Source organism: Colias croceus, chromosome 9 (assembly GCF_905220415.1).
Source record: "Colias croceus chromosome 9, ilColCroc2.1".
NCBI lineage: Eukaryota > Metazoa > Arthropoda > Insecta > Lepidoptera > Pieridae > Colias > Colias croceus.
In genome coordinates this window covers 5,491,310-5,503,692 of record NC_059545.1, presented here as the reverse complement: position 1 = coordinate 5,503,692, position 12,383 = coordinate 5,491,310, and the positions used below count along the sequence as shown (strand labels likewise).

General features: G+C 32.4%; 1 protein-coding gene across 1 annotated transcript in view; it reads left to right on the top strand.

Moving 5' to 3' along the window:
* The window catches only part of LOC123694183 (regulating synaptic membrane exocytosis protein 2), a 102,215-nt gene that overhangs the window by 6,947 nt on the left and 82,885 nt on the right, over positions 1–12,383 (top strand). Inside the window, exon 2 of the mRNA XM_045639530.1 lies at positions 4,517–4,555. The gene's annotated coding sequence lies outside the window, so the exon portion shown is untranslated. The remainder of the gene's footprint in view (positions 1–4,516; positions 4,556–12,383) is intronic.

The following is a 12,383-nucleotide window of genomic DNA, read 5'->3' as shown; positions in this document are numbered from 1 at the left end:
TCCAACTACAGTTTACCATAATTACGAGCTTTATGTCGTGCACATTACTGAAAACTGGGTCACATATCTTTCGCTCAACAAAATTGTAACATTTTGATACAATACACACGTAAAGTATAATATTGTGATAATGTATTTGGGAGGTATAACAATCGAATCGTTAGTGTAAGTTGCCCCGCCCAGTCGTTGGCGCGGCCCGTTGTCGATGATCAGCAGATTTTTATCGCTTTCATTCAAATGGAAAAATGTTTTTCTCCTTTATTGCCTCCGATAGCCCCAATCTGATACTCTTGTTTTGTAATTTAAATCGGTTGCTATCCCTATTGACTTTTAAATCCATTTTTGCGATATTGAGATTTAGTTGGCTCTCTGAATACTAATAATTTCTTGAAACTCGATAAGTAATCCAATAGTAATGGTGCCTATTTCTTCGGATGTTAATCTTTATATTTAACAGACTATTGTTTAATTTTACATTTTATTGAAATTATGTACGTTTAATAATTATTTATTTGAATATGAATAATTCCACTCAATTCGCTCAAATCCAAAACAGTTTCAATAGAAAATACATAATCATCATTCAACACGTTTAATGTCTTACGAGACATGTAAAAGATATGTAAAATATACAAAAGGAACACTCAACTTGTAAATGTAGAGCACAGTGGATTCAATCAAAAGCTGTTCAGATCTGAATCTACAAAACAATATGAAGTTCTTGGTAGCCTTAGTCGGAACTCAAAATCTTTTTTACTGCAATAAAAAGGGTTTTATCGGTGTTGGGTCAGCAAAGTGTATGTAAATGAGAACTCTGGGGTTTCGAAGATAGAAATAAAGGGGAATAGGCGCCTTGGGCAAGGTAATTCTTAACACTAAAGTAACGTATCCACAACAGCTGTAAATCTAAAGATACGATTACTATTAGATTTACGATTTACGTATGCGTCGAATCATAAATTTAGTTTAATGTAACATAAAAAGGAAATATACTGGGAGGATCAGGTATATCAGGTATAGTTGATAGTTATACATATGTTATGAATTCTTAGAAGTTTATACGGTATGAGAATCATGTTTAAACAGCGAGGAGTATTTACCTAATGGAATATTAAATGTTATGATATTATTTCAACTTTTCCAATGGAAGTAATATTTATTTTATTGTATTTACATAAATATCCGTTTTAGGATAGGTAAAAGGAATTTGTATATATATGGTACTATATACAATATGTATAATGTACAGTAATGTAATATCATCACTACAAACAGCGATGTTGAAACTGATATGAATAGATCTCTATGAATGCCAGCTACGCTTTGCGACGCGTAATGTTTGCGGTCGGTTATTCATTGTTTTGACAATTGAAAACACATTTCCATTTGACGTGTATACACAAACACTGTTTAAATATATGTATGTACACACCCTTTGAAAACGCTAATTAAAACTGCTTCTGTGTTTCGGCTCGTTAGCGACAAAATCTTCATTTGGGCCCTTGTTTAAGGAGAATTCAAGAGGTTCATTTAAACTACAAGCACAAGGTCGTATTTACATTCTTCAATTGTGTTAGGTTTTAAAATTTGAGCGTTAACTTCGTTTTTGTCGAAGTTTAATTCTGTATATAAAATAGTTGACTTTATTGATAAATGACAGTAGCATTTTGTGAGCAAGAAATTACTGTGTACAATTTACATGTAGATAAACCAGTTTTACAGATATAAAAAATAATGTCATATCCGATTTCAGTACTTACGCTTATACACCCGACCCGTACTAACGTTAGTACACCGACGCATTCGCGTGCGGCAGCGATACTCTGCGAAACTACTGCGTAGCGAAATATCTGCGGAACGTTATCAGCAATGTTTTCGCAACTTTTTCGCAATGATATGCCATTGTAATTTTCTCCATGTTTGAAGTTTTCTCCATGCTACCTCTTTTTTGTACGTATTTTTATAATCTGCGTGTCCAATTGCGTATAATACGGGACTAGCGAAACTTAAGCGTCTGTGTAATGGCCATTTCGCAGTTCCTTGCGAAACAATACTGACAAGGGCGCAACTATTTCATCTATCTATGTGCTAGAGTGAGACATATCATATGCGAAAACCTGCCATACTACTGACAGATTTTTCGTTGTTTCGCCGCCGCACGCGAATGCGTCGGTGTAAGGGCGATAATCTTTGAAAATTTCACGATGCTATTTGCGGTTATATAACCTCCTACCTCTGCGAGAAGGCACTACAAATGTGAGCCATAAATATCCGTAGCCCTCTGTCTTACCCGTTTGCCTGACTCTGAATCACAATTTCATGATAGGTGTATATTATATTATATTTTTAGGTTATATAGTTTGTTAATTATATGAAACAAATATTTTCAAAAACACTCTCTATCTTCTGTACTATAAAAATGAATCGCAAAATGTGTTGGTAAGCGCATAACTCGAGAACGGCTGAACCGATTTCGTTAATTCTTTTTTTATAATATTCCTTGAAGTACGAGGATAGTTCTTATGGAGAGAAAACGTAAACATGTACCACGGGCGAAGCCGGGGCTGACCGCTAGTCTTCTATAATATAAAAATGAATCCCAAAATGTGTTGGTAAGCGCATAACTTTAGAACAGCTGAACCGATTTCTTTAATTCTTTTTTTATTATATTCCTTGAAGTACGAGGATGGTTCTTAGGTATGTAGAGAAAACGTGAATATGTATCATGGGCGAAGCTGGGGCGGACCGCTAGTAATAAATAAAGTGACTTACCTGCCGTGAATTCTATAATAATATGCCTTTAATTCTGTAATATCTACTTTAAAAATTAGCTCAAAAATATTTTTTGTATGCTTGTTTCTTTTTTTTAGAGAAATATTGAAATTAAAGAAAAAAAAATTATCTAAGGTTACCTTTACATTATCTATAAGTACTTATTTTTAAACGGGATTACGGAAACAAGCACGTATATTGAGAAGGCAAGATTAAGGTAATAATAAGAGTTCCGTAAAGATATATTAAAAAAAAGGCTGATAGGATTCCACATATTATGATTCAATTTATTTATGTGTTAACATTAAACCTACTTATTATAAGAATGCAAACTCTAGTTAATGTTAAATTTGACTGGCTATAATTCAATATCCAGTCTCTTCCAGGAAATAGAGGATTTACAAGTTTAAATCCACCGTAGCAGAAGTTCGGTAAACTCATAAAATATTATAATGCGCTCTCACTCACACAGTTATTGGAAATTCGTTTTGATTGAAAAGACCTCGGACGCGAGAGAACCTGCACATTTTTGCCTGAACAAATTGGACGTTCATATTGCATAGTGGTGTGGCCAGGAGGTATCGATTTGTTGAAGTAACGCGTTTGTAAACCCTGGGCGTAGCGAGCGCGGCTAGCCAATAATTGCAAAAGCGGATGTTCCCATATGTTGCTTTTATCTGCATATTTAAAATGATGTACGGAATTTATTATAATTTATACAAAATCTGAATGATCATATTATCATATTAAATGTATACACATGTTACATGCAAATTAGTACACAGCATTTAACAGCAATTATTTTATCAATGTTTTGGGGCAAAAAATCTTAGATAACTTTTTATATGTGTAGATTAAAATTTAAATGTGATGTAAATGTACTGATCATCGAGGAGTTGATTTGATTATGATAATAATTATAATACAAAAATAAATTCCAAAATAAACGGTCCTGATAATGCCAAAGATTAAAAGTATCCAGCTACCTGAATATCTCATAGCATCATAGCTCTTAAGCTGAATACTTTTAAAATTGTTAAAGATATTTGAGGACAACATTCCTTATCCTCAGATACGGTACGACAATATTAATTAAATTATAAAAATAAAACAAGGAAGTAAAGGAAATTTTTTATCGTGTTCGTAACATCGCTCAATGTTCTAACAGTCCCCGTGTTCGAAGTTAGCCCTACGGCGCTTTTAACTTTGACACGTCTAGTAATAAAGGTGAACAATATAAAATAATAACAAACAAATATAAATAGTAGGGAATAAAACTCATTAAACCAGTTCACGATGTAACAATCGCGTAAATCTCGTACAATACAATTATAGAACACTTGTTAACTTTATTGTTCAACGCTTGTTACATAATTTTATAGAACATTCAGGGAAAATTTGAATGAATAATAAATAATAATAATATTTGAAATTCAAAATTTGTTTTGCCGTGAGCTTTGACCATTTGCGACCAAACAATTTATCAATAAAATATTGAATTGCATTCAATTGAATTCTCATTGGAGATGCTCGTGATATTTTTCCGAATTATTTATTAGAAAGTTTATGAACCGACTTAATATGGAAAGTTATCCTGAATGTGATGAATTTTTTTGTTAATAATTTCGCTAACTATCTTCTTTCGATCTAGGATGTGCTGGGCTCGTTCATAATACTATCGTAAATCCGAATGTAGAGCTTTATTAAATAACATATAATATACTTATATGCTTTGTTTTTTTAGGTAATCAACAGTACACAGTGAAAGGCGTGGTAATAGCGGGTAAGTGGATCATAAAACATAAAAATTTAGAGAAAGAAATTTCATCTGAGTTTCTTAATTTTTATCAGAACTGCAGTCAACTGTCTCTTTAACATTTTCCTAACACATTGTTTTGAATGTATTTTTTAACTTTCCGAAGAGTGTTCTAGAATCAGGATTGAAGTAATTGTTGTAATTGTATTATATAAACATAAGGCAGTAAGATACACCTTACCGACATAATATCTGGCCATCCATCATGCAACTCATCAAGGCTCGCGTTCTCGAAAGGGATAAAAGGGTCTCTCAAATATACGCGAGATATTATAATATTAACTTTAGCCGTACCCTTACATTTTCACCTTTATGAATGGAAATATCTTCTGATCTGGGGTAAATGTGTTATGTAATTCTAATGTATAAATTTGAGTACTAAATTAGTGTTGATTTGTAGATTATACTTATCATTTTTTTTAATTGAACACTTAAAAAGTAAGTACTTACTTGAATGTGACTAAATCAGGCGTTTGGTGGCAACACTCGGCAAGTCATTTATAATATTCATCAAAAAATTAATTGTAAGCACTTGGTCCTATTTCACTATTTTCAGATTCTAAGTAAGTTTTTCGTGGAATAAATCTACCCGTCACACGGTTCTGGAAATGCCCTAGCCTATCTGCAGACATATTCGCATCCGTTCCAATATAAAAGAAATTCGGGCAATTTTCTTAAATCGATTGTCACTTCTTTTTATGGACGTTTAATCTGCGTAATCTAGCCAGCCGAAAGTTGAGCCGTTCTTTCTTAATTTATGTTACGTTGGTACGGTGCGACTCGGTTATGTATAGCACTGGGCTTCGTTTTATGTCTCTATCGGCCCTTTGTGAGCTTAACCGTAACTTGATCCCGCCACATGTATTAATCTTTCTTAGCTGTGAGACAAAATGTTTGTTTACTATGATAATCATTTTTATATGATTATGTAGATACATAATTAACATAACCTGTTTTGTATATTACAAATAATTGACTGTATTAATTTTTTAGATAAAAAATATTTAAGTGATTTTGATTGTATATTATTTAATGATCTTAATGCTTCGTTAAATTACAATTTAAATGATTACATTAAACCCCTTCATTGGAAGCAGGAAATGTTTACTCAATCAGGGCCAATGATCTCCATATACAAATCTAATTAAGAGTTGTACGAGGCAGAAATTGAACTTAATAATATTGTTTCGCACAGAACCTTATTAAGCTTTGTGACAAATGCGCCAATACAAACATATCTCACGTAAGAATTAGAAAAGAAATAAAGCCCATGACTAAGAAAATTGCTTTTAAGAAATTTATATTAAGAACGTTTCGTTCATCAAATCCCATTAAAACTTTTTCCATTAAACATCTTGCTTTAGTAAAAATGCTTTCATCTAACAGCAAAGTTCAAATGGTATACGATTTCAGCTTAATTGCAAAATAGCTTGATACTTTTAATCGGCTTTCATAATGTTTGAATTAGATACAAGAGCTTTAATCTATTAGTCGAACTTCCTTTTATTCCGTTTTTGTCTGAGCTCAAACAAAATTTTAAGTGTTTAAGAATTTATTGAATTAACATTTATACTGAAACAACATCGTTTGCAAATTCATTAAACATTTCAATATTATCGACTTACAAATATCAAACATTTTTCAATATAAGTTATAATTAAAATTTGGCTTTCTCGGCGTCAATTTTAGAATATTGTATTGAATATTCTAATGGCTAATCCCTAAAAGACAGACTGCATGTGATACATCAGGTAGGCTCGAAAGATAAGTTACCCTTTTGTGAGGTTATAATTAATAAAAAGCTTTATAAATTATGTAAATGCAGGCTGGAACACGTGCCCGGATCATTAAAATTTGACGCCACACCGGCCCTGACACAGGATTTTGTTTTCATAAAGACAAAAACGTGAACACCCGGGAAGAAGAAGTTTTTAAATATAATTTACGTTTTTGCGCGGACTGTACGTCGGATTTGTGAAAATTTATAAAGTCCTCGGTTCAACGTTGTCCTCTTTCCCCTTTTGTAACAAAAACGGAGGGAAGTTTGTAAGGTACTTTGATTTAATATCTTTTCTTATCGGTGGACACATTCAATCCTTTTAAATAGTTTGGGAGGGAATTCTCTTTCTCGTTATTGTGTTTACTATATTATGTTACATTGTAGGTATGTATCATGTATGAAGTAAACATGAACTTGAGGATATTTTCTATGTGGTAGAGTCGGTTAAACAATTTTATTAACCTTCTCAAAGGAGGCTCATAAAAAAATATATATATGTAATTTGATGGAAATAATGTTCCTAGAGGTAAATGGAACATAGGTATAATAAATGAGGTACGGATCACAAAAGACCAACTACCGGAAATCCAACAAAAACTGTTTCTGAGACGTTTACAAGAAAGGTCTTAAAGTCTTAGCTGGTATATTTGTCTTTGTATTGTTCGCAGTCGAAAGTTGGTATTTGTTTTAAGGATTTGTTTTGAATGAACTAAGTAAAAATTTCGCTAGGTTACTTGAATAAATTAGGCGAACAAGGCAAGGTATTATTTAGAACAGTTATTCTGAAGGCTTAAGGAATAGCTCTAGGAAAGTCTGTAATTTATTGGCTATACACTTAATGTTAAAAAGTAGTAGTTAGGGGCAATATATATATGGGTATTACATAAAGGGGTTTCGATTCAATGAATTATAAATTTCAACTTAAGCCTCGAAGCGTGCCCGGGCAATTAAATGGATTGTGATCAATTGTGTATTGGACCGTTTAACATGTAAAAATTACAAGCTAGCTTCATGAAAGTCATATTAATAAGTATATTACTGTATAAATAAATGGTTCAAATGATCACCCATTTGAACCGCTGAACCAAACACGGCAATTTATAAAACGAAAATAAATACGATATCAACTACACGAAAATAATTAATGAAAATTACAAAATTTAAATATAGTAACTACGTTAAGTATATAATAAATATTAAATAGTAACAATACATTTTCACGAGCACAATGTATGAATATGAAAGTTCAATACAAAAAGCCATTAACGTAAACAGTAAAATAGCATATAGAAAATTTTATACGAAACTTCTTTGCGTCTAGCTGATATCGATCTAGAAACGACTGCAAAATGAAACATGCATTAACAATATCGGTGAAAAAATTGCGAGCGCGCTATGGCGTTTCCAACTTAATATGAGCGTGTAAAATTTTAAGAGCTTGTTGCTAGTGTAAATTTAACTGCACTTAAGCTTAATGGACGTATTTTTGCAGCGGTTAACAAATTGCATGCTTCCCATCAGCGCGGGTCGCCAGCAACAAACATCGGTCGTGAGAACTCGGTCACGGCCGCCTTTACATTTCTCTGAACCAACTCTGAACACCTCGACATGAAGCTTTTATATATTTTGCTAAGATTTAATACTCTTTCAAACACTTTTGTATTATTTCAGTGTCCATTATATTTCTATTTTAACATTGCAGTCTCCATGGGGTCTCTATGGTTATATTATTATGTTACATTATGTAAAAAATACTAAAGCAAATAATTTATTGTATTGATTTGGGTTTTCAATTATGTATTTATTTTCCATAAATTATGATGTCTCAAATTCTTAGCTCAAATTAAATAATTTAAAACATTAATTTAATGCATAGGCATTATCCTAGCATCGATATAATTCTTTACCACGGAAAGTATTATAAGATACTATTAATAAAAATAAGATACCTTTATCTGTTTGTTCCTTTCATTTTCAAGTTTGAATAGCTGAGCGATTTCTAAGATTTTATTTATCAGGAAAACGAATCGAAGTGATTGGAAATTTGTATAGGGAACGGCTGTCTCTAAATAACGAGAAGTGGATCTAATAAAAACGTCTGAATGTAATTTTTATTAAATACTAGCTGTGCTCCGCGACTTCACGCGCATTGTTCCGCTCCTGTTGGTCTTAGCGTGATGATATAATAGCCTATAGCCTTCCTCGATAAATGGGCTATCTAACACCGAAAGAATTTTTCAAATCGGACCAGTAGTTCCTGAGATTAATTCCAAGCAAGCAAACAAACATACAAACAAACTCTTCAGCTTTATAATATTAGGACCTACCTATAGATTATATTATTAGTAGAATGTGTAATTCTCTAAGGATTAGCTAATATGTAAAAATGTCTGACATGAACGAGCTAATATACATTTTCCAAATCGATTATATACCATCTTGTTCCCAAATGACCGGATTCGCCCACTGCACATAAACAAAACAGCATAAATAAAATATTCAGAGGGAAGTTAGTGTAAACGCGGAGGTTGTGAGTGGCGGCCATTACGGTTCCGTCGGTCGAACTTGAGGTCCTTACGAGAGTCATCTTTTATTTAGAGAGCGTTTCATTTCCCTTTCTATTCCACTAATAAGATATAATTTTATTTTTTACGTTCGCAAATTAAGAAATGAAGAAAAATGCTTCATTTTATGTCTGTGTGGATTGTGGCAGCGCGGGCGCTCGACGATTATCCTACTTATTGCCTACTGTATAAAATTAATTCAGTTTTATTATTAAAAATGTATTTTTGTTTAATTTACTAATTGACCACAAGGCATATTCTTGAAAAGTTGGGCATATATGGAACTTTCCCTTTATCCTTGGAACTTGTGTCAAAATTATTTGTTACTGTGCAACTTTGTGATTAATGTACAGAAAATATTAGTAGTAATTATAGTGTACAAGAAAAAGTATTACGTAATAAGTTCGTTCGCAAGAAGACGAATAAAACCCCAATCAAGGGTAGTTTTTGTTTATAATATGTACATATATATCTACTTGAATACAGTCCGACTAATAGCAGCTTATTAAAAGTTACATAATGAAAAAATAAAACAAAAGTAGTGAACAAAATGTGAACATTAAATAAAGTTTCATTAAATCGTTGTACAAGAAGTTTGGCTTGTACTTTTATTACTATAATTTGTCTTCTAAATAGTTATATACACATTTATAACTATGATAATATGATTACGTAATAAAATGGTGCTGCTTATAACGTAAATGCGATTACTTATTCTTGCGTTAAAATATAGCTCAGTTGAGAAATTAAGTATGCTTCAACAAAAACCTCTTCCATTCTAGCAGTGCATGCTTCATAACATCTTTGTTTAATATCATTTAAATGCGTATAATGATGTCGTCTTCGGCAGGATTTAATGAATAATATAACACTTTTCCGCACAAGCTTCTTAGTTAATTAATGTTGCGCGTCATAAAATTTTGCGCAAAATTTTGGGAATTCACGTTTTTGCTTAAATTTATCATACAGTTTAATCGTCAGCTGTTTCTCATCACTAACATCCATCTGACTAAGCAAGTCAGGAACATTTTCCCAAAGCATAAAATTGTAATTTCTGTACATAAATTTTCTTTTATCAATGTTTTTGATTGCTAATTATATTGAGGAGTTTGAAGATCTTATTAGTAAATAATGTTCCAGAATAAAAGCAATGAGATGTTTTCTTTATTTAAGCGTAGACAAGGGATTCCATTATTCACGTTTTGTAGTTTATTTACGGCCGTATCACAGCAAAGCACCGTCCATTGATGTTATGGTCCGCGTAGCTCGTAGCACCGTCGTAGCGCTTGTAATATGAATAAGATTGTGTCTTCGTAGCAAATTGTGATGTGACGTGTGCGGTTGATATTAATTTTATTCGTATGCTTCGTTGTTGTGTATGAAATGAATCTTCCATTTTACCCGAGTAATTCAATCAGTTTTAATTGAAATAATCTTATTTGGGGAGGTCTTATACAGTATAAATTGATCTAAATATTAGTAAAAATGTTCCTTTATAAAATTGTTATTATCATAACCATGAGCTTGTATTTGTTCGTATTGCAATAACGTAGGTTTTCTATGATTGTTAACGACACTTGTCACGTGTTGTCTATACATCTAAACAAACCCATTGTATAATATTATAATATTTATTTTGTCATGGAAAAACTATTTCCTAATAATATGAAAAGGTCCATGTACTGTTTTATTTTTATGCGCCATTCGTCCGTGGCTTGTATTCTTAATATGCAAGGGTTATTCTCTTGTGGGCTCAAATATTGCGGAACAAACGTCGCTTTATTTGTCACCTTTTGTGGAATTTATTGCCTAATATTGTTCGTAAGAGTTTATTTATAGGGGTACGACTTGGTATTGTTTTTGGACTATGGGGCTAACAATTCTAACTTTGACTCGTAATGAAAAAATATAGAATGACATTAAGCCCAAAATTTGTGGGTGCATGATTCAAAAATTAAAGAGCATGTACAAAAAAGCTATATGAAAATCGTAAAATTAAAGCTCCTTTTAAAAATTAATTAGAGTCTCATTCAAAGAGCAATGAGGGCAAGAAACTACAAAGTAACATAGTTAAAAAGTCTACGTATTATTTTTCATCATTACATCTTTTGAAATAAGTATTTAGAGACTTAATTATACGTACATAATGTACTCTAGCTTTTCAACTATTATTATATTGCGTATATTACTGTGAATACCAGCAAGCAGATCGCAAGTTTCATCTGTTGATTACAGTTCCCGGGGTGTCATGTAACAAATTCCAAACAATAGTAAGATTGCTAATGGTGTTTGCGAAAGAGATGCGGCCATAATCTGATCACAATAGAAACTAGGTAACTGTTTGTCGAGTAAATTGCGGCGAGAACCTTTGATGGGCGATGCCGTTTAATTTACGTCATATTGGCAAAACTCTAACTAACTTTCAGAGGTCTTCCTTTGAGAACTCGGAGCATGTATTGAAATGTGGTCGAAGCTAACAGAAGTGCGGGCTTAATTATTTGGGATGAATAGCGCTACGAATGACATCTGTGCAGACGGCACACAAACCTCAAAGGATTTGGTCATTCGCGTGTGGTCGAACTTAGTGACCTTTCCCTTTGAATATCTTTTTATTTTCGGTATATTTCTATAAATATGATTGTTGTAATATAATAGCATATAGAAGATATTGAAGTATACCGCCACTCGACCAGCATACAAATGAATTTTCTATTCGTAGAAATGGCTCTCTATATTTTACGTTTGCAAAGGACAAAGGTCGTTGGACGTTTGTAATTCATTTTTCATGTTTTGTGAGTAATTTTATGCAAGCTAGGGTTTTGTGAAATTTATAAAATCGAGGTGATTTGGGTTGTGACTTACTCGTGTCAGAGGGCGAGATTCGAATGATCTGTTTCACGGGCTTTTATTATAATTGATATTCTTGGTTTATACAAGAACAATGAAACGCATGGAGCTGATTTTAATACATGTTTTTACACTGATATTTCTCTTTTCTTAAAAATAATACTGATTTCTATACTAATAGAATACTCTTCCATAAAATAGTGAGATTTGTATGTATGATTTCGCACCAAGTTAAGAGAACTAAACAATAAAAACTTTTACACGTTTACCTTAACTCTGCATTTCTTTTGAAATTACAAGGCGCCGTCTCTGACAGGGACATGCATTGCTTTTATTTGCAGCGAGATTTTCTAAAAATAAAGCCTTTCAATGTAAGTTCAAAGAACATAATACTCACAGCGTTTCTTTCATCATAAAGTGCAAAATGCAAGCAAAGCTCTTTTCAACCCACGTAATCATATTAACGACAAACTTGAAATGGTGCTACTTTGTATTAAGTAGTCAACGCCTTAATATAATATTCTATTTCAAGCCTTGTTTATTGATCTGCTGAAGATGTTTCTCTCTGATGTTAAAAATAGAAAACCAATTAATTATCTATCGA